The sequence below is a fragment of the Bos taurus genome, chromosome 24, assembly GCF_002263795.3.
Source record: "Bos taurus isolate L1 Dominette 01449 registration number 42190680 breed Hereford chromosome 24, ARS-UCD2.0, whole genome shotgun sequence".
NCBI lineage: Eukaryota > Metazoa > Chordata > Mammalia > Artiodactyla > Bovidae > Bos > Bos taurus.
Genome location: NC_037351.1, coordinates 2,824,064 through 2,848,651, shown reverse-complemented (window position 1 = coordinate 2,848,651; position 24,588 = coordinate 2,824,064). Strand labels below are relative to the sequence as shown.

General features: G+C 42.6%; 1 long non-coding RNA gene across 1 annotated transcript; it reads right to left on the bottom strand.

Annotated features, from left to right (window-relative positions):
• Positions 1 to 5,271: 5,271 nt before the first annotated feature.
• Positions 5,272 to 23,564, bottom strand: LOC112444173 (uncharacterized). Its single transcript, XR_003032408.2, has 2 exons — positions 23,356 to 23,564; positions 5,272 to 5,590 (listed from the first exon to the last, which is right to left on the bottom strand). It is a non-coding gene; the product is annotated as an uncharacterized lncRNA (long non-coding RNA).
• Positions 23,565 to 24,588: the final 1,024 nt, after the last annotated feature.

The following is a 24,588-nucleotide window of genomic DNA, read 5'->3' as shown; positions in this document are numbered from 1 at the left end:
GAAAGCTGAATGCCAAAGAATTGATGCTTTTGAACTGTGGTGTTGGAGAAGACTTTTGAGAGTCCCTTGGGCTGCAAGGAGATCCAACCAGTCCATCCTAAAGGAGATCAGTCCTGAATATTCACTGGAAGGACTGATACTGAAGCTGAAACTCCAATCCTTTGGCCATCTGATGCAAAGAACTGACTCATTTGAAAAGACCCTAATGCTGGGAAAGACTGAAGGCAGGAGGAGAAGGGAACAATGGAGGATGAGATGATTGGGTGGCATCACATTGGGTGGCATGTCATGACTCGATGGACATGAGTTTGAGTGAACTCCAGGAGTTGGTGATGGACAGGGAGGCCTGGCGAGCTGCAGTCCAAGGGGTCGCAAAGAGTGGGACATGACTGAGTAACTGAACTGAACTGATTTCTTATTTCTCCTTTTCCATTCAGAACTCACTTTTTATTCATTCTTCTGAGACATGTTTTTATACTGTTCATCTTTCTCTTCACCTTTTCAGTATCATCTACTGCAGACATGTTTTTCCCAAAGCATTGTACTGTTAAATTAAATTGTGAGCTCCTCAGAGGTGAGATTTATTCACCTTTGACTCTCTGGAGTTCAGTGAAGCACCTGTTACCTGGTGAACATTTTGTGTTTATTAATTGGATAAATGATCTACTATGTCCCCAATAGCTAGTACATTTGTAGACTGCATTTCTACATAAACATATCCCTTACCCTCCATGAAAAGCTCATGTCAACAGTTATCCCCACCCTGTTTCAAGCCTAGCATGACCTTTGGTCTAAATTCTATTAATGCGATGCTGAACATACAATCTGATGAGCCAATGGCACTTGTAATTTAAATCCTTACGACCACCAGTCTGGCCCAGACGTGGTGGAGACCAGCACCGGGGGCAGAAGGGCAGATGGAAATCTCTGGTCTTGGAGGAATTCTAATGTGACTCCTTCCATCCCAATCATCTGTTCTCCTGAGGCCAGTTGTCATCTGCCGGCCACGAAGTGAATTCGAAGTTTTCCATTCCTTGTGCTGGCACATGACATACTGTATTTAATTCCCGTAAGAGGACATCCCTATCTGGGTTGAAATGAAGGAAAAAGTTGAATGCAAAGGTCGCATGTTTTTCTTTGTAAAGACCACTAAATAGTAGGATATGAACACGCTGTATATTTGAAGTAGAATACAGAGATGTAGAAAGATGAATTTATTTCCTTTTCAAGCTTGGTTTTTATTTGATCTCACTGAAATAATTGCCATTGAGTATCTTCCCACAGGTCAACACTCTATCCTCTCAGAAATGGACAACCATGGGGAAAAAAAAAAAAAACAACTTCACTCAGCATTCAGGCTGAATTCAAAGGAGGCCAAATCAAAATGTGCAATAACATTTATCTCCTCTCTCAAAGCTCCTTTGTCCTGTTTTTTTTTTCTCCCTCAAACCCACTCCACATTAATTCATTGTTATTAGCCTCTTCCGCTGGAACTCGTCTGTCATACAGTGGATGTAATAATATGCTGCTTAGCATTCTCTGCATAAGGTAATACAGGCCTTGAATGACAATGCTGGTCATTTCTTTGTATGAAAAGCCCTGTGATAATGTTAGGTATCATGAATATTTAACTGGAGATGTGTGTTTGTGAATGTGTGTGTGTCCGCGTGCCCATGTGTTTGCCAGACTATGCTATCCACAGTGAAATGATCCCTAACCAACAGTGTGCGAATAAACAACTCATGTAAATTCCGAACACCGCGGGACATCCAGCATCAGCGCTCTGGGATATGATTAGCTTCTGAGTCCTGGGACTCTATGAAGCCAAGATAGATCTCGGTGGAACTTAACATACAATGGGAGAAAAACAGATATGGAAAAGGAAAAAATAGAGTCAGAATGAAACAATAGACAAATAAATACGAGCTGAAAATCATTAGTGTCAATTACCCTGGTTCGGCTTATGTGTGACCAAATATAAAAATGGTTTGGGGGATTGAGTTGCTGAAAAATTCAGCAGACAGAGGGAACTGGGGCATGTTAGCATCTTTCTGGAAGGCTTAATTTGGGGTGTGGGGGAATACAGTCTCATATTTTATGTTTTTAGTCCCTCTGATGGGCAGCACGTTCTAGTAAGAGAGCAAAAGTGACAGCGAGTGGATTCTGGGGCTGAGAGGACAACAACAGATGGATGCTCTCTCCAAAATGCATCCTTTTTAAAGCAGGAAAAGAGCTACTCTTATGATATCAGATTAAAATGACAGCATAAACACTTGGTAAACAGGAAGAAAAAAAATAGTTGCTTTAACCAGGGCTACTTAGGGGGCTGCACGTCTTCTACGACAGGCACTGCACCTTGGCACATGCAGAGGGCAGAGAGGTTGATGTGAGCACCAGCCCTGTGCCTCCCCCAGCACATGCATAGACTGGAATAAGGACCAGGAGACATGCATCCAGTTAACGAACCCTTAAACACTTATGTATACGTGAGACTCAAACAAAAGGGCAGACCAAGGAGCGTATAACTTCTGGGCTAGGGAATTAGAACACTGGGGAGGATTTCATGGGACCTGGTGGAGAATCAAGTGACGTGTCATCCAGTCTTGGCGACCAAATCCCTGAAGAGGCTGTCACTCATAACTTTTGAGTTTGATTTCTCTACCATTAAAGTAAAATCATGGAACTTAATGATCCTAAGGACATTCCTGGTTTTGTATTTAAGGAAAACAAGATGTGAGTAAAACCTGATGCATGCCCACATTTAGGACACATATGTTTAGGCTGAATATATCTTTACTATGCTGCGTTTTCCAGTTCATGAACTTTCCACCGGTATAGCTCTTCTTTGATTCTTCCCTCGGCATTTGCTCGTTTTCAGCACTACATTCTATATGTGTTTTGTTAGATTGACACCTAAGCATTTGGACAGTTAGTGGTTTTTTGGAGCAATTATAAAAGGTATTATCCTTGCCATTTTGGCTTCCACATCGTCATAGTTAGTATATCTTCAGGTAAATACAAAGTAAATCAACAATGAGATGTCACCACTCACCTGCTGGAATGGCTACAACCTGGAACTCAGACACCAAACGCTGTCAGTGACGTGGAACAACAGGGACATTTTCCGTCACTGGCGGGGGCGCACAGTGGTGCAGCCACTTCGGAAGACAGCTCGTCTTCTTTGGTGGCTGCTTACAAAACTGAACACACCCTTAGCACACAACTCATCAGTCATCAGATCAGATCAGATTAGATCAGTCGCTCAGTCGTGTCCGACTCTTTGCGACCCCATGAATCGCAGCACACCGGGCCTCCCTGTCCATCACCAACTCCCGGAGTTCACCCAGACTCACGTCCACCGAGTCAGTGATGCCATCCCGCCATCTCATCCTCTGTCGTCCCCTTCTCCTCCTGCCCCCAATCCCTCCCAGCATCAGAGTCTTTTCCAATGAGTCAACTCTTCGCGTGAGGTGGCCAAAGTACTGGAGTTTCAGCTTTAGCATACCTCTTAATAATTACCCAAAGGGGCTGAAAGCTTGTGACCACATGAAACCCTGTACATGATGTTGACTACAGCTTTATTTATAATTGTGAAAATGTGGGAGCAACCAAGATGTTTCTCAGTAGATGAATGGATAAATACACTGGGGTCCATCCAGACAATGGAATATTACTCAGTCCTTAAAAGAAAGGATCTATCAAACCATGAAAAAAACATAGAGGAACCTTGAATGCATATTACTGCATGAAAAAAGTCACTCTGAAAAGACTACATATTGTATGATTCCAAATATAGGACATTTTGGAAACTATAGAAACAGTAAATCAGTCATTGCCAGGAGTTGAAGGAGGAATGAATAAAAGAAACACAGGAAAATTCCAGGGCAGTGAAAACCATCTGCATGATACTATACTGGTGAATGTGTGTCATTATGCATCATCCAAACCCACAGAATTTACAACGCCTAGAGTGAACTCCGCTGTAATCCATGGCCTTTGATGGTAATGACGTGTGTAAATGCAGGTTCATCAGTTCCTGACAAACACAGCTCTCTGGTAGGGGATGTTCATAGTGGGATGCAAGAGCTACAGGGATATCTCCATAACTTCCCCTCAATTCTGTCGTGAACTTAAAACTGTTCTAAAAAGGTCTTACTTTAAAAAATTAATATAAATGACAAACACAAAAATGTTGCAAAACTTTTGACAAATTACCTTTCTATATGTAAAACATCTGACAAATCAAAGGACTCAAGAAATTAAAAAAATTAAAAATTGAAAATAATGACTATCAAATCATTTTCTTAAATTGGTCGTTTTTTTAAAAATCCAGGGTTGAAAATTTTCAAAAGATAGTTTTTTCAAAATGAAATAAATGTGTGTACACATATACACATACGCACACATATTATACAAAGCTTTCATCTTAAATATAACAGGAAAAAGTGAAAGTGTGAGCCACTCAGTTGACTCTTTGCAATACCATGGACTACAGCCTGCCAGGCTCCTCTGTCCATGGGATTCTCTAGGCAAGAACACTGGAGTGGGTGGTCATTTGCTTCTCTAGGTGATCATCCTGACCCAGGGATCAAACCTGGGTCTCCTGCATTGTAGGCAGATTCTTGACTATCTGAGCCAGCAGGGAAAACTCAAAAAAACTGTTACAGGGGAAAAGAGAATTTCAGTAGGAGACAAGGGTAAGAATGAATGTAGTTGATAAAGAGAAGTCCCAGAATGACGAGCGTCAAAGAGCAACGTCCTGGCCGTGCCCCGAGTATTGCCGTCAGCTCCGGCGGTGGCTGTGGGCCGCAGGGGCTGTTTCCTCCCGTGACTAGCTGTACTGGAGGAGATGCTGGTCTTCCTGGGCCCCCATCCGGGACACACTGGAAGCAGGACCTGGAGAGGGTGACTTCATGAGGCCATGGGCTCCCCGGGTCCAGGCGGCAGTGACAAGATGCCTCAGTGAACTGCTGGGGAGTGAAGTGCTCACTCTTTCCACACGAAGCAGAGTGTGTGTCCCACCCTGCCTGCTGTCCTGGGTCCCAGGAGGATGGGCTTCTCCTGCCCTCATCACCGCTTTCTACCAGAGGGCCCCGGAGACCCCTGCTGCTCCGTGCCACCAGACTCTCCAGCCTCCCTCTGTGGATGTTTATACATCGTCTCCATCAAGTGAGAAGGAGACTTCCTCCTCTAGTGTTTTGATCGATTTTATTAATAAAAATGCTGTGTCTTCACACATTTTCATTCCATAAATACAGGCCAGACAATATCTTCCTTCCTCTAAGCATCCCATATTTATTGCAAGGTTTTATTAAAAACAGGAAATAAAGGGAAATAGAGGAACAGTAATTAATTCTCCCGTAGAGACTGAAACTGTGAGAACAAAACAGAGTTTGCTGGTCCCATAACTGTGTCTTCTCAGACTAACGCTGCTGAGCACCAGGTCTTCGCTTCCTGGGGTCTCTTCTGTGTGCTCTCGTTTCCTCCCGTTACGTTCTCTCACCCTGCGCGCCCTTTAGACTTGACACGGGTGACGTCTGGCCGCGCTGTATCTTCTGATACAGGTGTCTGCGGAGAACCTCTGTGGCGTCTGCAGGTAAGGTAAACAAGGGGGCTCAGGTGATGGCAGTCCTCGTCAGCTTGTCCCTGGCTTCACATCACGCTCTAATCCGGAGTGGAGAGGTTACTCTTGGTGGGCCTGGTCTGCTCAGCTGCCCCCATTCCTGTTGCTCCTGGAGGCTCGGCTCTCAGGAAAGACCTGCTCTAGAGAGGCTCCCTGATGACCTGTCAGCCATGAGTGCTCCAGGTGCGCCAGGCACTGGCACCCCCAAGCCAGGCACGAGGCCTCCGGACGCGTCACGAGGGCAAAGCTGCCTCTGTCGAGACCTGCAGGCCAGGGGTTCCTGCCACCTGACGCACAGTTGCCAGTGGGGTGGTCACAAGTCATGAAACGCTTCACTTTCCCCCGGCTCTTCAGTCTCCCCTTTTGCTGCCTGCCAGCCTGGCCCACAGCTGATACCCCGTGTGTGCGGGACAGAACTCAGCTGTCAGCTCAGTGATGCAGAAATGTGCTGGCCAAAAAAGAAAAACAAAAAAGGACCATAAACATTTAGCAAGATGTGAAATGGTAGTTTCTTGGTGAAAAACTGGCGGCCCAGACACCGCAGAAAGATTTAATTTTTGCAAGTAAATTCCCCCATGAAATCTGATCACCCCCTCCTTCCCCACCGGCATAAGGCTTTCACCTGCGGACACAGCTCTGAGCCATCAAGGGAGATAAGGAGCATCCACAGATACCTGATCCATCAGCTCTGAGTACCAACCTCCATCAGGGCCTCAGCCCTGCTTATCCCTCTAGAGGAGCCCTAACAAAGGTAACCAAGGCCGCCCTGGTTCCTGTAATAGTCACCGCGTTGAACAACTTAACTGGTAGAGCCAGGCAGGCCCCGTCAGTCTGACACTCTGCTGCACGACAGGGCTTCCTGGGAAGAAAACAGGCTGCAGAAACCAGGTAGCATTATGGGAATGCTTTTAGGTTTTCCAGTGAGGATGCGGAATGGGGAGGGAGCAACAGGGGGAGAAAATGGAAAAGAAGAAAAGGAGGCAAATTACTGAGATCTAGCAGAGACAAGTACAAATCAATTATCCCCAAAAGCAGATGTAAAATGAAGCCGCATAAATATCCCAGGCACTTACGTTGTATTAAAATAATGCTGAAATCACAGAGCTGTCACCCGCAGACCCACCGCAGGGGCCACTCCCTGCACCCTGTGGTTTAGCGCCTTCTCAGGAGGATGGAGGGAGACTGACCCGAGAGGCCGGGCAGAGGCCGCCAGGAAACCGTGCAGGCCACCTTCTCCCACCATCTGTGGCTTCAGGGGCTGTGAGCTCCCAAATAGCAGCTGTGCATTCAGCCACAGACACCCTCTGCTCTAGCAAACCAGCCTCCTCCCACCCCCACCAAAATGTATAAGATAAACCCATCACTGATCGTGGCTAGTGAGAAGGTAACATTGTAGACAGTCTGTTTCCTTATGGGAGTAAAAGGATTACTCTGAAAAGAACAAGAGATTTCTTTCTCAAGTGCCAGCAGTGGGAACTAAAAGGGCTTCCCCGGGGATAAAGCAAAGATGCCTAAATTCCCATCTCCACCAGCAAAGGCAGGAGTGAACGTTTTTGATGGACGATTCAGAGACAACTTTTCTACAGCACCATTTACCAAATTTCGCTCCTCTTAACCTTTGAAACGACACTGGTAGGTCATTTTTTAAACCAAATACTTTGCATATATTTTCACCTCTGACAAAGAAAACAGAACCCTTGGGTTCTTGCAGCATACACTATTTAGTTTAAAAAAGAAAACTCCTGCGACTAAAGAAAACAATGCTTTCTGCCATGAAGGAATTGCCTGATGTTATGCTCAGGAGGGCCGGGCAATCCCTGGGTGGGACCGCGGGAAAGATACAGTAACTCCACCGCGGAGGAGAGCTCTGTGCGCCCGGAGGTGCCATCTGGCTTTGTGTGCGGCTCCCAGTGTCTTCTGACAGGCTGCGATGCCATTGTTCCACTGAGAGCTGGCTTGCAGATAAAGGTGGCCCTGTCAGAAGTTCTGAATAGCTGGAAGCTAATTGCTGACCCTAACAGGCCCAATTAGCTGTCGCAGGCTCAGCCAGGCTAGCCCCTGGGACCCAGCCTTTCTGGCTCACATTTTGTGAAACTCTCCCTGCGCGGCACCTTGGCTCGGGGGCTTTGTAGTCCCCATTCAGCAGATCAAAGGTTTATTAGAGAGAATGGCTGCCGTGTTGGTCTCTGTCGGCGCAGACACGGGCGTCCAGGACAGCCACAGGCACAAGAGAAAAGCCCGACGCGCCCGTGGGGAAGAGCGTGAACCCAGAGTGCTGTTTTTAGGGCAGGTCTCAGAGGACCCCTTGATGGCTGTAATTTGCAGAAATAATCCCAAGCCTTTAGCTCCAATAAACTCATCAATCATCCACACTGGTTTATCGTCCACCCACTGGAAAGAACGGATACACAGCCGGCATGGGCCTCCCACCTCCAGACCTGCCTGGCCCCTCAAGAACAGCCCTCCCACCCCAGAACACACACACAGGGCTTTCTCTTGCTTTTACCAAAATTTTAACCATGTTCTTCTTGCTCTAGAATTCATACGTGATCACGGTAGAAACTACAGAAAACAGAGGAGGAGAAAAAAAAAAGGGAGAGGCTCATCCCCCTATACAACATTTGGACTTTAGGTTACTGGAACGTTCTATTATTTAAGATGCCTCAAATGCATCATGAGTATTGACAGCATAATATTCCATCTTGTGTTTCCCTTCGTTTCCCATTCTCCAATGCTTTTAGCCATTTTATACTCTTTTCAATGTTTTTGTTATTATGTGCACTCTACATAAAACTTTTTCTACAATTTTGGGTGACTGTCTTAGGATTTCTTATTTATTTATATTTATTTTATATTATTCAAGGGATAGTGATCCATACCTTGTCATAAAACAGAACTGAAACATCTTTTTTCTCTGCGAAGAATTTTTTGACAATGTTTTATGAGATATTCACCAGAATTGTGTTATATTTGGAATATTTATCAAATTTTGTTAGATAATTGTTTCAATTAACTTTTTCCATAGGTTTGTTAGTGGAAAGTTTTTGCATTTTATCCATTTATCTATTAACTTTTTAATGGTTTTTCTAATTGATTATATGATTTCTTTCAGTTCAGTTCAGTTCAGTTGCTCAGGCATGTCCAACTCTTTGCAACTCCATAGACTGCAGCATGCCAGGCCTCCCTGTCCATCACCAACTCCTGGAGTTTACTCAAACTAATGTCCATTGAGTCGGTGATCCTATCTAACCATCTCATCCTCTCCTCCCACCTTCAATCTTTCCCAGCATCAGGGTCTTTTCAAATGAGTCAGTTCTTTGCATCAGGTGGCCAAAGGATTGGAGTTTCAGCTTCAACATCAGTCCTTCCAATGAATATTCAGGACTGATTTCCTTTAGGATGGACTGGTTGGATCTCCTTGCAGTCCAAGGGACTCTCAAGAGTCTTCTCCAACAGCACAGTTCAAAAGCATCAATTCTTCGGTGCTCAGCTTTCTTTATATTCCAAATTTCACATCCATACATGACTACTGGAAAACCCATAGTTTTGACTAGATGGACCTTTGTTGGCAAAGTAATGTCTCTGCTTTTTAATATGCTGTCTAGTTTGATCATAACGTTTCTTCCAAGGAGTAAGCGTCTTTTTATTTCATGGCTGCAGTCACCATCTGCAGTGATTTTGGAGCCCCCAAAAATAAAGTCTGTCATCATTTCCACTGTTTCTCCATCTATTTGCCATGAAGTGATGGGACCAGATGCCATGATCTTTGTTTTCTGAATGTTGAGTTTTAAGCCAACATTTTCACTCTTCACTTTCACTTTCATCAAGAGACTCTTTAGTTCTTCACTTTCTGCCATAATAGTGGTGTCATCTGCATATCTGAGGTTATTGATACTTCTCCTGGCAATCATGATTCCAGCTTGTGCTTCTTCCAGCCCAGCGTTTTTCATGATGTACTCTGCATATAAGTTAAATAAGCAGGGTGACAATATACAGCCTTGATGTACTCCTTTCCCAGTTTGGAACCAGCTCCATATCCAGTTCTAACTGTTGCTTCCTAACCTGCATACAGATTTCTCAAGAGGCAGGTCAGGTGGAGTGGTATTCCCATCTTTTTAAGAATTTCCCACAGTTTATTGTGATCCACACAGTCAAAGGCTTTGGCATAGTCAATAAAGCAGAAATAGATGTTTTTCTGGAACTTTTTGCTTTTTTGATGATTCAATGGACGTTGGCAATTTGATCTCTGGTTCCTCTGCCTTTTCCAAATCCAGCTTGAACATCTGGAAGTTCACGGTTCACATACTGTTGAAGCCTGGCTTGGAGAATTCTGAGCATTACTTTGCTAGCGTGTGAGATGAGTGCAATTATGAGGTAGCTTGAGCATTCTTTGGCATTGCCTTTCTTTGGGATTGGAAGGAATATTGACCTTTTCCAGTCCTATGGCCACTACTGAGTTTTCCAAATTTGCTGGCATATTGAGTGCAGCACTTTCACAGCATCATCTTTCAGGATTTGAAATAGCTCAACTGGAATTCCATCACCTCCACTAGCTTTGTTCATAGTGATGCTTTCTAAGGCCCGCTTGACTTCACATTCCAGGATGTCTGGCTCTAGGTGCATGATCACACCATCGTGATTATCTGGGTTGTGATCTTTTCTGTACAGTTCTTGTGTGTATTCTTGCCACCTCTTCTTAATATCTTCTGCTTCTGTTAGGTCCATACCATTTCTGTCCTTTATCGAGCCCATCTTTGCATGAAATGTTCCCTTGGTATCTTTAATTTTCTTGAAGAGATCTCTAGTCTTTCCCATTCTGTTGTTTTCCTCTATTTCTTTGCATTGATCACTGAGGAAGGCTTTCTTATCTCTCCTTGCTATTCTTTGGAACTCTGCATTCAAATGGGTTTATCTTTTCTTTTCTCCTTTGCTTTTGGCTTCTCTTCTTTTCACAGCTATTTGTAAGCCCTCCTCAGACAGCCATTTTGCTTTTTTGCATTTCTTTTCCATGGGGATGGTCTTGATCCCTGTCTCTTGTACAATGTCACGAACCTCTGTCCATAGTTCTTCAGGTACTCTATCAGGTCTAGTCCCTTAAATCTATTTCTCACTTCCACTGTATAATTATTATGGATTTGATTTAGGTCATACCTGAATGGTTTAGTGGTTTTCACTACTTTCTTCAATTTAAGTCTGAATTTGGCAATAAGGAGCTCATGATCTGAGCCACAGTCAGTTCCCGGTCTTATTTTTGCTGACTGTATAGAGCTTCTCCATCTTTGGCTGCAAAGAATATAATCAATCTGATTTTGGTGTTGACCTTCTGGTGATGTCCATGTGTAGAGTCTTCTCTTGTGTTGTTGGAAGAGGGTGTTTGCTATGACCAGTGTGTTCTCTTGGCAGAACTCTATTAGCCTTTGCCCTGCTTCATTCTGTACTCTAAGGCCAGTTTTTCCTGTTACTCCAGGTGTTTCTTGACTTCCTACTTTTGCATTCCAGTCCCCTATAATGAAAAGGACATCCTATGGGGGTGTTAGTTCTAAAAGGTCTTGTAGGTCTTCATAGAACCATTCAACTTCAGCTTCTTCAGCATTACTGGTCAGGGCATGGACTTGGATTACCGTGATATCGAATGGTTTGCCTTGGAAACGAACAGAGATCATTCTGTCATTTTTGAAACTGCATCCAAGTACTGTATTTTGGACTCTTGTTGACTTGATGGCTGCTCCATTTCTTCTGATTCTTGCCCACAGTAGTAGATATAATGGTCATGTGAGCTAAATTCACCCATTCCAGTCCATTTTAGTTCGCTGATTCCTAAAATGTCAACATTCACTCTTACCATCTCCTGTTTGATCACTTCCAATTTGCCTTGATTCATGAACCTAACATTCCAAGTTCCTATGCAATATTGCTCTTTACAACATTGGACCTTGCTTCCATCACCAGTCACATCCACAGTTGGGTGTTGTTTTTGCTCTGGCTCCATCTCTTCATTCTTTCTGGAGTTATTTTCCCACTGATCTACAGTAGCATATTGGGCACCTACTGACCCGGGGAGGTCATCTTTCAGTGTCCTATCTTTTTGCCTTTTCATACCATTCATGGGGTTCTCAAGGCAGGAGTCCTGAAGTGGTTTGCCATTCCCTTCTCCAGTGGACCACGTTTTGTCAGGACTCGCCACCATGACCTGTCCGTCTTGGGTTGCCCTACATGGCATGGCTCATAGTTTCATTGAGTTAGACAAGGCTGCGGTCCCTGTGATTAGATTGGTTAGTTTTCTGTGATTGTGGTTTTAAGTCTGTCTTCCCACTGAGGGAGAAGGATAAAAGGCTTATGGAAGCTTCCTGATGGGATAGACTGACTGAGGGGGATACTGGGTCTTGTTCTGACAGGTGAGGCCATGCTCAGTAAATGTTTAATCCAATTTTCTATTGATGGATGGAGCTGTGTTCCCTCCCTTCTATTTACTGCAGCAGCTGCACAGGGCTGGAGCAGTGAGTGGTGGGGAGGAGATACCCCACCTCCAAGGTCAGGGGTTGTGGCTGAGAGGAGGTACCCCACGTTCAAGGTAAGGAGCGATGCCTGCGCTTTTCTGGAGCAGCCGTGAATAAGATACTCCATGTCCAAGGTCAGAAAAACCCCAGTAAGACGGTAGGCACTGGAGTGGCTGTAAGGAGATACCCCACATCCAAGGGCAAAGGAGAAGCCCCAGCAAGACAATAAGAGGGCTGAATTCACATTTAGAATGAAATCCTGTTCTTGCCAGAGACGCTCAGAGGGCTCAAACCAACCTTGTGCGCACCAGGACCCAGGGACCCCACAGAGACTGAGACAGAACTGTGTTTGAGTGTCTCCTGTGGACACTTGGCAGTACGAGTTGGCAGTGGCCTGCCACAGGTTCAGGGGCTCTGGGTGTGGGTATGGCCTAAGTCCTCTTGGAGGAGGTCACCATTAACCCCACTATAGACCTGCCAGAACTTACATAGGACTGGGAAATAGACTCTTGGAGGGCACAACAGAACCTTGTGTACCAGGAACCAAGAGAAAGGAGCAGTGACCCCACAGGAGACTTGCCTGGGGGTGTCCAGGATTTCCCGTGAAGGTGAGGGTCAGTGGTGGCCTGCTGCAGGGTTGCAGGCACAGGCTGCAGAAGTACATGCCTGGGATCTTTTGAGGGAGGTCACCACTATCTTCATTACCTCCACCATAGTTTCAGTTCAGTTCAGTCGCTCAGTCATGTCCGACTCTTTGAGACCCCATGAATCACAGCACACCAGGCCTCCCTGTCCATCACCAACTCCCGGAGTTCACTCAAACTCACGTCTATCGAGTCAGTGATGCCATCCAGCCATCTCATCCTCTGTCGTCCCCTTCTCCTCCTGCCCCCAATCCCTCCCAGCATCAGGGTCTTTTCCAATGGGTCAACTCTTTGCATGAGGTGGCCAAAGTATTGGAGTTTGAGCTTTAGCATCAGTCCTTTCAATGAACACCTAGGACTAATCTCCTTTAGAATGAACTGGTTGGATCTCCTTGCAGTCCAAGGGACTCTCAAGAGTCTTCTCCAACACCACAGTTCAAAAGCATCAATTCTTCAGTGCTCAGCTTTTTTCACAGTCCAACTCTCACATCCATACATGACCACTGGAAAAACCATAGCCTTGACTAGATGGACCTTTGTTGGCAAAGTAAGTAATGTTTCTGCTTTTAAATATGCTATCTAGGTTGGTCACAACTTTCCTTCCAAGGAGTAAGCGTCTTTTAATTTCATGGCTGCAGTCACCATCTGCAGTGATTTTGGAGCCCCCCAAAATGAAGTCTGACACTGTTTCCCCATCTATTTGCCATGAAGTGATGGGACCAGATACCATGATCTTTGTTTTCTGAATGTTGAGCTTTAAGCCAATTTTTTCCCTCTCCTCTTTCACTTTCATCAAGAGGCTTTTTAGTTCCTCTTCACTTTCTGCCATAAGGGTGGTGTCATCTGCAAATCTGAGGTGATTGATATTTCTCCCGGCAATCTTGAATGCAGCTTGTGCTTCTTCCAGCCCAGCATTTCTCATGATGTACTCTGAATATAAGTTGAATAAGCAGGGTGACAATATACAGCCTTGACATACTCCTTTTCCTATTTGGAACCAGTCTGTTGTTGCATGTCCAGTTCTAACTGTTGCTTCCTGACCTGCATAGAGGTTTCTCAAGAGGCAGGTCAGGTGATCTGATATTCCCATCTCTTTCAGAATTTTCCACAGTTTATTGTGGTCCACACAGTCAAAGGCTGGCATAGTCAATAAAGCAGAAAGAGATGTTTTTCTGGAACTCTCTTGCTTTTTCAATGATCCAGCAGATGTTTGCAATTTGATTTCTGGTTCCCCTGCCTTTTCTACAACCAGCTTGAACATCTGGAAGTTCACGGTTCACGTATTGCTGAAGACTGGTTTGGAGAATTTTTAGCATTACTTTGCTAGCATGTAAGATGAGTGCAATTGTGCGGTAGTTTGAGCATTCTTTAGCATTGCCTTTCTTTGGGATTGGAATGAAAACTGACCTTTTCCAGTCCTGTGGCCACTGCTGAGTTTTCCAAATTTGCTGGCATATTGAGTGCAGCACTTTCACAGCATCATCTTTTAGGATTTGAAATAGCTCAACGGGAATTCCGACACCTCTACTAGCTTTGTTCCTAGTGATGCTTCCTAAGGCCCACTTGACTTCACATTCCAGGATGTCTGGCTCGAGGTCAGTGATCACACCACCATGATTACCTGGGTCGTGAAGCTCTTTTTGGTATAGTTCTTCTGTATATTCTTGCCACCTCTTCTTAATATCTTCTGCTTCTGTGAGGTCCATACCATTTCTGTCCCTTATCGAGCCCATCTTTGCATGAAATATTCCCTTGGTATCTCTAATTTTCTTGAAGAGATCTCTAGTCTTTCCCATTCTGTTGTTTTCCTCTATTTCTTTGCATTGATCCCTGAGGAAGGCTTTCTTATCTCTCCTTGCTATTCTTTGGAACTCTGCCTTCAGGTGCTTATATCTTTCCTTTTCTCCTTTGCTTTTTGCTTCTCTTCTTGCAAGAAGAACACAGCTCCACCCATCAACATGATTTCTTTACATAGTATAAACATTTCTCCCCCACTGTTATTAAATAAACTCAATAAGAACAAGCCACCTGATTAAAAAGATAGGCAGAACTGAATAGACATATCTTTTCAAAGATACACAAATGGTAAACAGATACATGAAAAGATGCTCAACATCGCTCATTATCAAGGGAAAGCCAATCTACATCACAGTCAGAGATCTCTCACACCACTTAGAGTAGCAATTACCAAAAAGATAAGCCATATCAAGTGTTGGAGAGGATGTGGGGAAAAGGGAACACTTGTTCTCTGTTGATGGGAATGTAAATTGCTGCAGTTTTTATGGAAATATGGAGTTTCTCAGAAAATTAAAATTAAGCTATACCATGTGATCCAACAATTTCACTTAGGGATATATATCCTAAGAAAATCAAATCACTATCTCAAAGACCTGTGTTCATCCCTGTGTTTATTGCAGTATTACTCATGGTGGCCAAGACATGGAGACAATTTAAATGCCCATCAAGGGTTGAATGGATACACATATGTTATATGTGTAATGGAATATTATTCAGCACTGAGAAAGAAGGAAATCGTGCCAATTGCAACAAATGGAGGTAACTTGAGGGAATTATGCCAAGTAAAATAAGTCAAAGACAAACACTGAATAATCTCATATAATAAGCCAATATATTGATAACTGTAGGAGTCAATAAAACACAATTATGCCATCATAAAATAATACTTGTATTCATTTTAGTAAAATGAGTTTAGTACTTCTACTTTTTCCCCTCCTCCTTCATTAATTTTTGCTGGTTTCTAAATCTTCTTTCTCTTTCCTTTGTTACAGGTAATAACTTCCAATAAAAAAGTGGGAAATATCAATTGAACCATATTTTGACATTTAAAAAATTTTAATTTACACTTGTGCTCATAAGTCCTCTCCATAGTTTTTGTATTTTTATTTATTGCAATTTTCTGAAGTGTTTCATTAAATATTTTATATAATAACACTACTTGGCTAAATATAAAATTATAGGATTTTCTCCACTTTTTTCCATACCTTTGTAGAAGATGCTCTACTGTTTTCTTGTACTTCAGTAGTTGATATTTTTCTTGCAAAACAGAAGATTGAAGTTTATTATTGGTTAAAAATTGGCTTTTCCTCTCTAGACCCTTACATGCAGTTTTACCATGAAGATTAAAAATCCTAGAAAGGTTATATCTATGTGTGGCTATCATCTTATCAGCTTCCCACTGAAAACAGTAAGTTCTCTCAAGTTTTATTTGAGCTCTACATTTCTTAATAGGAAGTTTTTTTTTTTTTTTCTTTTACGGTTCTGATTATTGCTTCTGTTGTTTTATATTATGTCACATTCATACATGTGTATCGTAAGACATATCTATTATTCTCATCTTTTCATCCCAGTTTTCAGTGTTTTCATAGAATTTTTATGCTTTTATGATTTCACTGTTTTGATGCTATAGTACTGCTAATTTTTTTTTGAGACATCCATTGTGATTTCTGTATGGCAAATATCTTTTTCATCTCTACTGTACTTTTGTTTATCTTGGTTAATCCTTTCTTTACTGACTTTTTAAAAGATAATTGTAGAGTCACTTGCAGTTTTCTGAAATAATAGAGGTATTCCTTTTATGCTTTGGCCACTTTCCCCAATGACAACATTTGGCAAAACTACAGCACAAGATCATCACCACGATGTTGGCCCTGAAAGTCCGCTGACCTGTTTCTAACTTCCAAGTTTTCCTTGTGCCCGTGAGTGCAGTTGTGTATTTCATCTACTGCCATCCCAGACAACATACCAAATGGTTCCCTCATCACAAAAACCCCTCTTTTCTCGCTCATCGTAACCACATCCAGCTAACTTATTCCATCCCTCACCTTCCTGCCCCTAAACTTTGGCAACTTGTCCTCCATTTCTAAAATTTTGTGTAATAAACATGTTCATTTCAGTTCAGTTCAGTCACTCAGTCATGTCCGACTCTGTGATCCCATGAACCACAGCACACCAGGCCTCCCTGTCCATCCCCAACTCCTGGGGTCCACCCAAACCCATGTCCATCGAGTTGGTGATGCCATCCAACCATCTCATCCTCTGTCGTCCCCTTCTCCTCCCACCTTCAGTCTTTTCCAGCATCAGGGTCTTTTCAAATGAGTCAGTTCTTTGCACCAGGTGGCCAAAGGATTGGAGTTTCAGCTTCAACACCAGTCCTTCCAGTAAATACCCAGGACTGATCTCCTTTAGGATGGATTGGTTTGATGTCCTTGCAGTCCAAGGGACTCTCAAGAGTCTTCTCCAACACCACAGTTCAAAAGCATCAATTCTTCAGCGTGCAGCCTTCTTTCTACTCCAACTCTCACATCCATACATAACCACTGGAAAAACCATAGCCTTGACCAGACGGACCTTTGTTGGCAAAGTAATGTCTCTGCTTTTTAATACACTGTCTATGTTGGTCATAACTTTCCTTCCAAGGAGCAAGCGTCTTTTAATTTCATGGCTGCAATCACCATCTACAGTGATTTTGGAGGCCAGAAAAATAAAGCCAGCCACTGTGTCCACTGTTTCCCCATCTATTTGCCATGAAGTGATGGAATAACAAACATGTTTTATTAATATAATTACCTGGTATCCAACCTTCAAGGTTCACTTTTTCACTCTGGAGATTCATTCAAGTCTCTTCCTGCATTAACAGTTGATTCCTTTCATTGGGAACAGAATCCATGGTATTTATATAAATGGTTTGTTTAACCATCACCTGTTGAAGAATGCCAGGGCTGCTTCCAGTTTTTGGCTAGTACAAATAAAGCTACTATGAACAGTCTTCATGGAACAAAAGTTTTCACTTTTGTGGGATAAACGCTGAAGAGTACAACAGCTGGATCATACAGTGGTTGCATGGTCAGTAAGAAACTGCCAAGCCATGGTGGAGAATGGCTGCACCATTTAACGTTTCTACTGGCAATTTATATCTGATTCTATTTCGCTGCATCTTCCAGCACCCCTTGACGTGATCATTATTTTTTTATATTAGCCATTTTGATAGCTATATTTTGATGTCTGTATAAATTGTGGTTTTAACTCGTGTCTCCCTTCTGGTTAATGATGAACATCTTTGAGTGTGCTTATTTGCATCTATATTTCTTATTCCTTGAAAACTCTCTTCATGTATTTTGCTTATATCCAAAGGATCTAGTTTTGTTTCATATCCAGGGTTCTTTGATGATTTACAGAAATACAACTGATTACTGTATACTGGCCTTTTTATTTCACAACCTGCTAAAATGATGTATTACTCTTATTATGTTTTGGTAGATTCCTAGGGATTTCTACAAACACAATCACTTCATTCTTCTCACTGGGATTTTAGCTTTCAAGAACGGATAGGCTGATATCCTTCAATTTTCTTATAACTCCATTGGCTTCTCTGCCTGTTAGTCTTGCTTTGGCATCCCAGAATCTTCCTCAGCACCAGAGCTGGGCAGATCCAGGGATCAGGTGGCTGCAGAAAGTAAAGTTCATGCAATGCCATTACCTTCTCTTCAGGGTCATCACCCGTCATTTCCAACAGCCCTGGCGACCTCCAATGATTTCAGACAGATGCGCTTCATGTTTTATTCATATTTTTTCTTGAGTTTCTAATTGACTGCAGCCATAAAATTAAGATGCTTGCTTCTTGGAAGAAAAGCTATGACCAACCTAGACAGCATATTAAAAAGCAGAGACATCACTGTGCTGACAAAAGGCCCATATAGTCAAAGCTCTGGTTTTTCCAGCAGTCGTGTATGGAAGTGCAAATTGGACCACAAAGAAGGCTGAGCACTGAAGAATTGATGCTTTTGAACTGTGTACTGGAGAAGACTCTTGAGAGTCTCTTGGACAGCAAGACCGAACCGGTCAATCCTAAAAGAAATCAATCCTGAACATTCATTGGAAGGACTGCTGCTAAAGCTATAGTCCCAATACTTTGGCCATCTGATACGAAGAGCCGACTTATTGGATAAGACCCTGACGCTGGGAAAGACAGAGGGCAGGAGCAGAGGGTGACAGAGGATGAGATCGTTGGATGGCATTACCAACTCAATGGATATGAGTTTGAGCAAACTCTGGGAGATAGTGAAGGACAAGGAAGCCTGGCATGCTGCAGCCCATGGAATCTCAAAGAGTCAGACACAACTTAGTGACTGAACAATTGTTTTCAGCGGGATAGACAGTCTGCCACAATTTACTCTGAGATACAGAGTTCAAAGGAAAGGCACAGATGTGTGTGTGTTGGCTCAAAAGTGCTACTTCAGGTTTTACCTTATTAAATAATATATTCTTTGAAGCTACGTTAAGTTGTTTCAGTCATGTCCGACTCTTTGCAACTCTATGAACTATATAGCTTGCCAGGCTCCTCTGTCCAGGGGATTATCCAGGCAAGAATACCGGAGTTGGTTGCTATTTCTTCCTCCAGGGGATCTTCCCAACCCAGGGATCAAACCCAAGTCTCTTTGTCTCCTGCACTGGCAGGCGGGCTCTTGACCACTAGAGCCACCTGGGAAGCTCTTTGATGGAGTCCATTTATTTTAAATGATATACATACAAGCACTTCTTATGATAAAAATATTTTACAGGTTTTAGTAGCTATTATTTCAAAATTAAATGGTGTAGCTTTTGTAAGTAATTAGTAACCAGGCAAGGATATTTGGTGGTGACTTTCTATGATATATTAATAGAATGAATTGAGCAGTATCCACTGAGACCACCCAAGTTATGTTGATTAGTAATATTTTCCATGCAGGTCAATTCAACAAATGTTTATTGACTATTTAGTGTATAACTTATTTCCAGGACTACTTATAACCCAACCATGAAATCAGAATCATCCATTTAATTCATCTTACAACACAGGAATGCCATGAGCAGATTGCTTTCTGCTCTGTGAGTCCTGGCTCCTTGTCTTGCCCTGGACATCTACCTTTGACCATCTCAAATGAGATGTAGAGACCGTATGTCTACAGTATTACTGATTCTGCAACCAATGAAGCACGTGAAATAAGACAACTCACATAAACAGAAAGCAGCTTTAAAATAGACAGAAAAGGACTTTTCAGCTTTTATATTACTGAGTTCTCATTTTCAGGATTAAGAAAGTAGAAAGCAACAAAGATTCAATTTCTCTTTGTATCACTAATTCTCATTTGTTTGGGATTCTCAAGGCTGAACAACATGTAAGTAACCAATGTGGTACTTTTTCTTCATACCTTTTGGGTCTGAATATCTGAGAAAGCAAAGGCCAAGGAGAAATTATTACACAGCATGGAAAAAATCCACAGCGGTGAAACGCAAGTCCTTCTCCCCAAAAGAGACCCCTTCTCTAAAGAGAAGAGTTCGGATTAACAAGTCAAGCACACCAGATTCAAATGCCAGCTCTCATATTTCTGAAATAAAGGAATTTGGGCAAATGTATCTTAAGCTGAGTCTTTGCCCATCTGTACAATGGGAACAGCAACAGTTACATCACAGCAACCTTAGTAGCTTCTTCATCACCACCAGTAATCGTCAAGATCAACCTTGGCTTAATTTTCAAAATAATGGAAAAGCTCAACATTCTCTTTGACTTACTTTCAACTGCTTTGGAGAGCTGCCAGATTTATTAATGATTACTAAAAGAAGAAATGCCACACAAATCTTGGTGCAAATCGCCTTTTGCCCAGCTTCAAGAAAGTTCTCTGCTGCAGGTCAAATTTCTTTAAGGGAAAGACTAAGTCTACTCCTTGGTCAACCATCACAATCTCCCTGACTACATTCTGAGGTTTCCTTCTTCTAAATGCTGAATTCAAGACAGGCTGAGTAACTGAATATATTTTTGCCTTTAAAATGGTCTCTTTTATTGAATACAGTGTATGTATAGAAATAATCAATACTAGAGACAGAGAATTTCTCTAAACAGGCTTCTGCAGAGAAAAAGCATTCTTCAAGCTTGTGGTTAAACAGATAAGATTATTATACCTCAAAAGCCCAATAGTTAAATAACAGATTTCCACCTGAAAACATAGATAAGCAACATTTTTTTTCCCATCTGTAATCTGAACAGTTCTGTCTATAATTTGTGGATAAGTTATTGTGTTTTACTAAAATATAGAGGACCAAAATAACTGCTTTCTGTATAATGTTATTAAGTTTGGATACATGTGTTTCAAATTTATATAAAAATTTTAAACATAATTTAATCACTTATTTTCTAAATCAAAGTAAGGGTTGCACAGTAATCGCCCTGCCACTAGCCCTGTGTTAAACTTGGGTCTAGGATAATGCAGGCAGGCCTTGTTTCGCATGCTCTGCCTTATCACACTCCAAAGAGATGGCATTTTTCACGAGTTGAAGTTTTATGGTGACCCTGCATCAAGTCAGTCTATCAACCCTGCATTTGCTCACTTCCTGTCTCTGTGTCCCATTTTGGTAATTCTCACAATAATTCAAACTTTTTCATTATTATTATTTGTTACAGTGATCTATAAATAGTGACCTTTGATGTCACTATTGAAAAAGGTTACAATTTACTGAAGGTTCAGGAGATGGTTAGCACATCTTAACAAAGTATTTTTAATTAAGGTGTATACATTTTGAGACATAATGCTATTGCACACTTGTAATTGCCCTGCGGTACAGTGTAAACATCACTTTGATATGGACTGAAAAACCAAAGCTTTGTGCAACTCACCTTATTGCAATGTTGGCTTTACTATGGGGTCTGGAGCTTCCCTGGAGGCTCAGACAGTGAAAGCGTCTGCTTGCAATGTGGGAGACCCAGGTTTGATCCCTGGGTCGTAAAGATTCCCTGGAGAAGAAAATGGCAACCCACTCCAGTACTCTTGCCTGGAAAATTTCATGGATGGAGAAGACTAGTAGGCTACAGTTCATGGGGTTGCAAAGAGTAGGACATGACTGAACGTTTCACTGGAACTGAACCTGATGTATCTCTAAAGTAAGCCTGTGTATCTTTTACTCTTAAAATGGTACAAACAAGCATTTAACTGGACTCCAATATAGGAAGGAATTCATCCAAAAGTCCCCTTCTAGGTGAACAAATGTTCACCTCCGCAATTTCTTACAATTCCTGGAGAACACAAAATTTGGCATCATTTGGCTCCCCAAAAGAGAAGTCTGTTTTCACTGGCTCTGTTTCTGTAAGAATACCTTGAAATCTTTCAATTCATACTAAGCGTGCTCGCATTTGGGCTTTCCTTGTGGCTCAGTGGTAAAGAATCTGCTTGCAATGCAGGAAACCCGGGTTCGATCCCTGGGTCGGGAAGGTCCCCTGGTGAAGGGCATAGCAACCCACTCCAGGATTCTTGCCTGGAGAATCCCATGGACAGAGGAGGCTGGTGGGCTGCAGTCCATGGGGCACACAGAGTCAGACCCGACTGAGCAACTGAGCAGGAGCAGTACTCACATCATGCCATTCACATCTGCTGACCATAACGTTGCCACACGGCCTCCCCACTGGAGGCAGGCTGCACCACCCCTTCTCCAGGTGGGCGACACAGCAGAGGAAACCAGGAGGTACGGACGCTCATGTACCACATGAGTCTGTCAGTGCCACAGACTCTGTCGTTCAACAAGCACCTGACGTAGCTGCTTCCCCAGAGATGCCCAGATCGCTCTTTCCACGTTGACTCCAGACGTCACAAAGTCTCCGTAATTGGTTTCCTGACCTAGACTCTGTATGAGTTCCTGAATCCCCTTGGTCTTTCACGTTGATAATCCCTTTAACGAAGGGATTGAACTTGAACTGACATCATTTTTTTTCTTTGTGAACTTCCTGTGGCTCCTCGCAATGAAATCTTCTGGGTATTTACAGACCCTTCAAAACCATTCAGGGAATTTGCTCAGGACCGAAATCAAGTTCACGCACCTTTGTTAAGTACATTCTGCCGGCCTCTCTGTCTCTCTGAAAGGCAGCCTACTTGCTCACGCTGCCCACACATCCCCTTCACTTCCCAGACCTCCTCAAGGGCAGGCCCAGGAACAGCCCATGTCTTCCCGCTAAGCCCTCCTGACGAGCGACACACAAACCAGAAGTCAGAACTCTTCAGAGTTGCCAGGTGCTCTGCATCAGTCCCTTCACCAGGCTTGGTTCCTGCTGCCTCGGAGCAACATTTATTTTTACCCTTTTCAGTTTGAGAATTATTCTCCTTGACAGAGAAGACAGGGGCAAAAAAGATACAGAGCCGTTCCGCTTTCTGGATGTCACTGGCTTCAAGCTACAGACCTATTTGTAACCGAATCTCTTTTTCCCTGAACATATCAAAAGTGCCTTTGATATTTCCTGGCATTATTCTTACAGTTTCATATCAGTCTTATCTAATTTTCTTTTGTCCAACTATCCATTAACTTACTTTTTTCTGTCTCTCCTATTTGTTCTCATTATCAATTCATTTTCCATTGAAAATTGAAAAAAGTAATCCTGTAAAAATTCAGATGTTATTCCACCAGCCTCAGATTTAAAACTCTGCCCATGGTTTCCCAGGGCTCCTAGAATTTGATGCTACTCCTCTAAAATTGCCTAGAAGTCCTCCCTGCCTCCATCTCAGACTATGTTTTCACGTGTTCAGCTCGTCACCCTGAGTGGCCTTCTTCTCACCTTCCTGGGCTCCATGCTCTGTCTCCCAGAGTCTGCACACCCTCTCCTTCCCAGGAGGACCACTGCCTCCCCTCTCCTCACCAGCTCAGACTCCCCTAGAGAAGCCCCCGTACCCTCCACTTGGTTTCTTTCTGACCTCATCACAGTTGCTAGGTCACCCTTCTTTATGTCATCATTGGATCGTTTCTGTCTCTCTGGCTACGCCATAAACTTCTTAAGGGCAGTCACTGGAGAAAATAGCACACTGTAAACACTAAATAAACATTTTTTGAACTAGGAAATAATCAGAAACACATTTCTGAGTGCTTTCTAATTATCCTGATATATAGAACTTCAAAGAACCTTCAATAGAAGAGCGTGCATTGAGAAACTCTAAGAAGAATCCATAAAATATAGAGAGTCTTATGTAAATTCGACCATTGAGTCAATTATTTTATGTGTAAATTATTTCAGAGAAATACTATTTGAAGGGAAATATATTGAAAACATAACTTTCCACTTAACAAAACATAGGTTTAGAAAAATAGTTAGTGTAATCACAAGAGATTAACTTGATTCTCTGGGATATTCTAGATGGACATCATACTATCCAAGAATAAGGGCTCTTCCCCTCCCATTCCTAATGGGTTCTCTGCTTATTCTTAGAAGTGTCAAGAAAATATTAACTAGTAGTAATTATAAAAATCCCCTTATAATTTCATTGAACATTCTCCTAATGCATGGCTTTCTAATCAAGTACATTACATGTTGAATACAATGATATTTGTTGCTGTTTGAAATAGATAACCTTCTCTCAGTATCTCCCTACTCTTAGGTTACATAGAGAATTTTTTTTAATTTGCAAGTTATTACTTTTTAATAAATATCTTTTGGACCTTTGTTAAAGAAATTATGCTTCTCCTCCTTCAGCATGGTAATTGTAGCCAACATTTGTTTATTTATCACTTCAGTTCAGTCATTCAGTCGTGTCTCACTCTTTGTAGCCCCATGGACTGCAGCACGCCAGACTTCTCTGTCCATCACCAACTCCCAGAGTTTGCTCAAACTCATGTCCATTAAGTCAGTGACACCATCCAACCATCTCATCCTCTGTTGCCCCCTTTTCCTCCCGCCTTCAATCTTTCCCAGCATCAGGGTCTTTTCCAAGGTCCGTTCTTCACATCAGGTGGCCAAAGTATTGGAGTTTCAGCTTCAGCATCAGTCCTTCCAATAAATATTCAGGACTGATTTCCT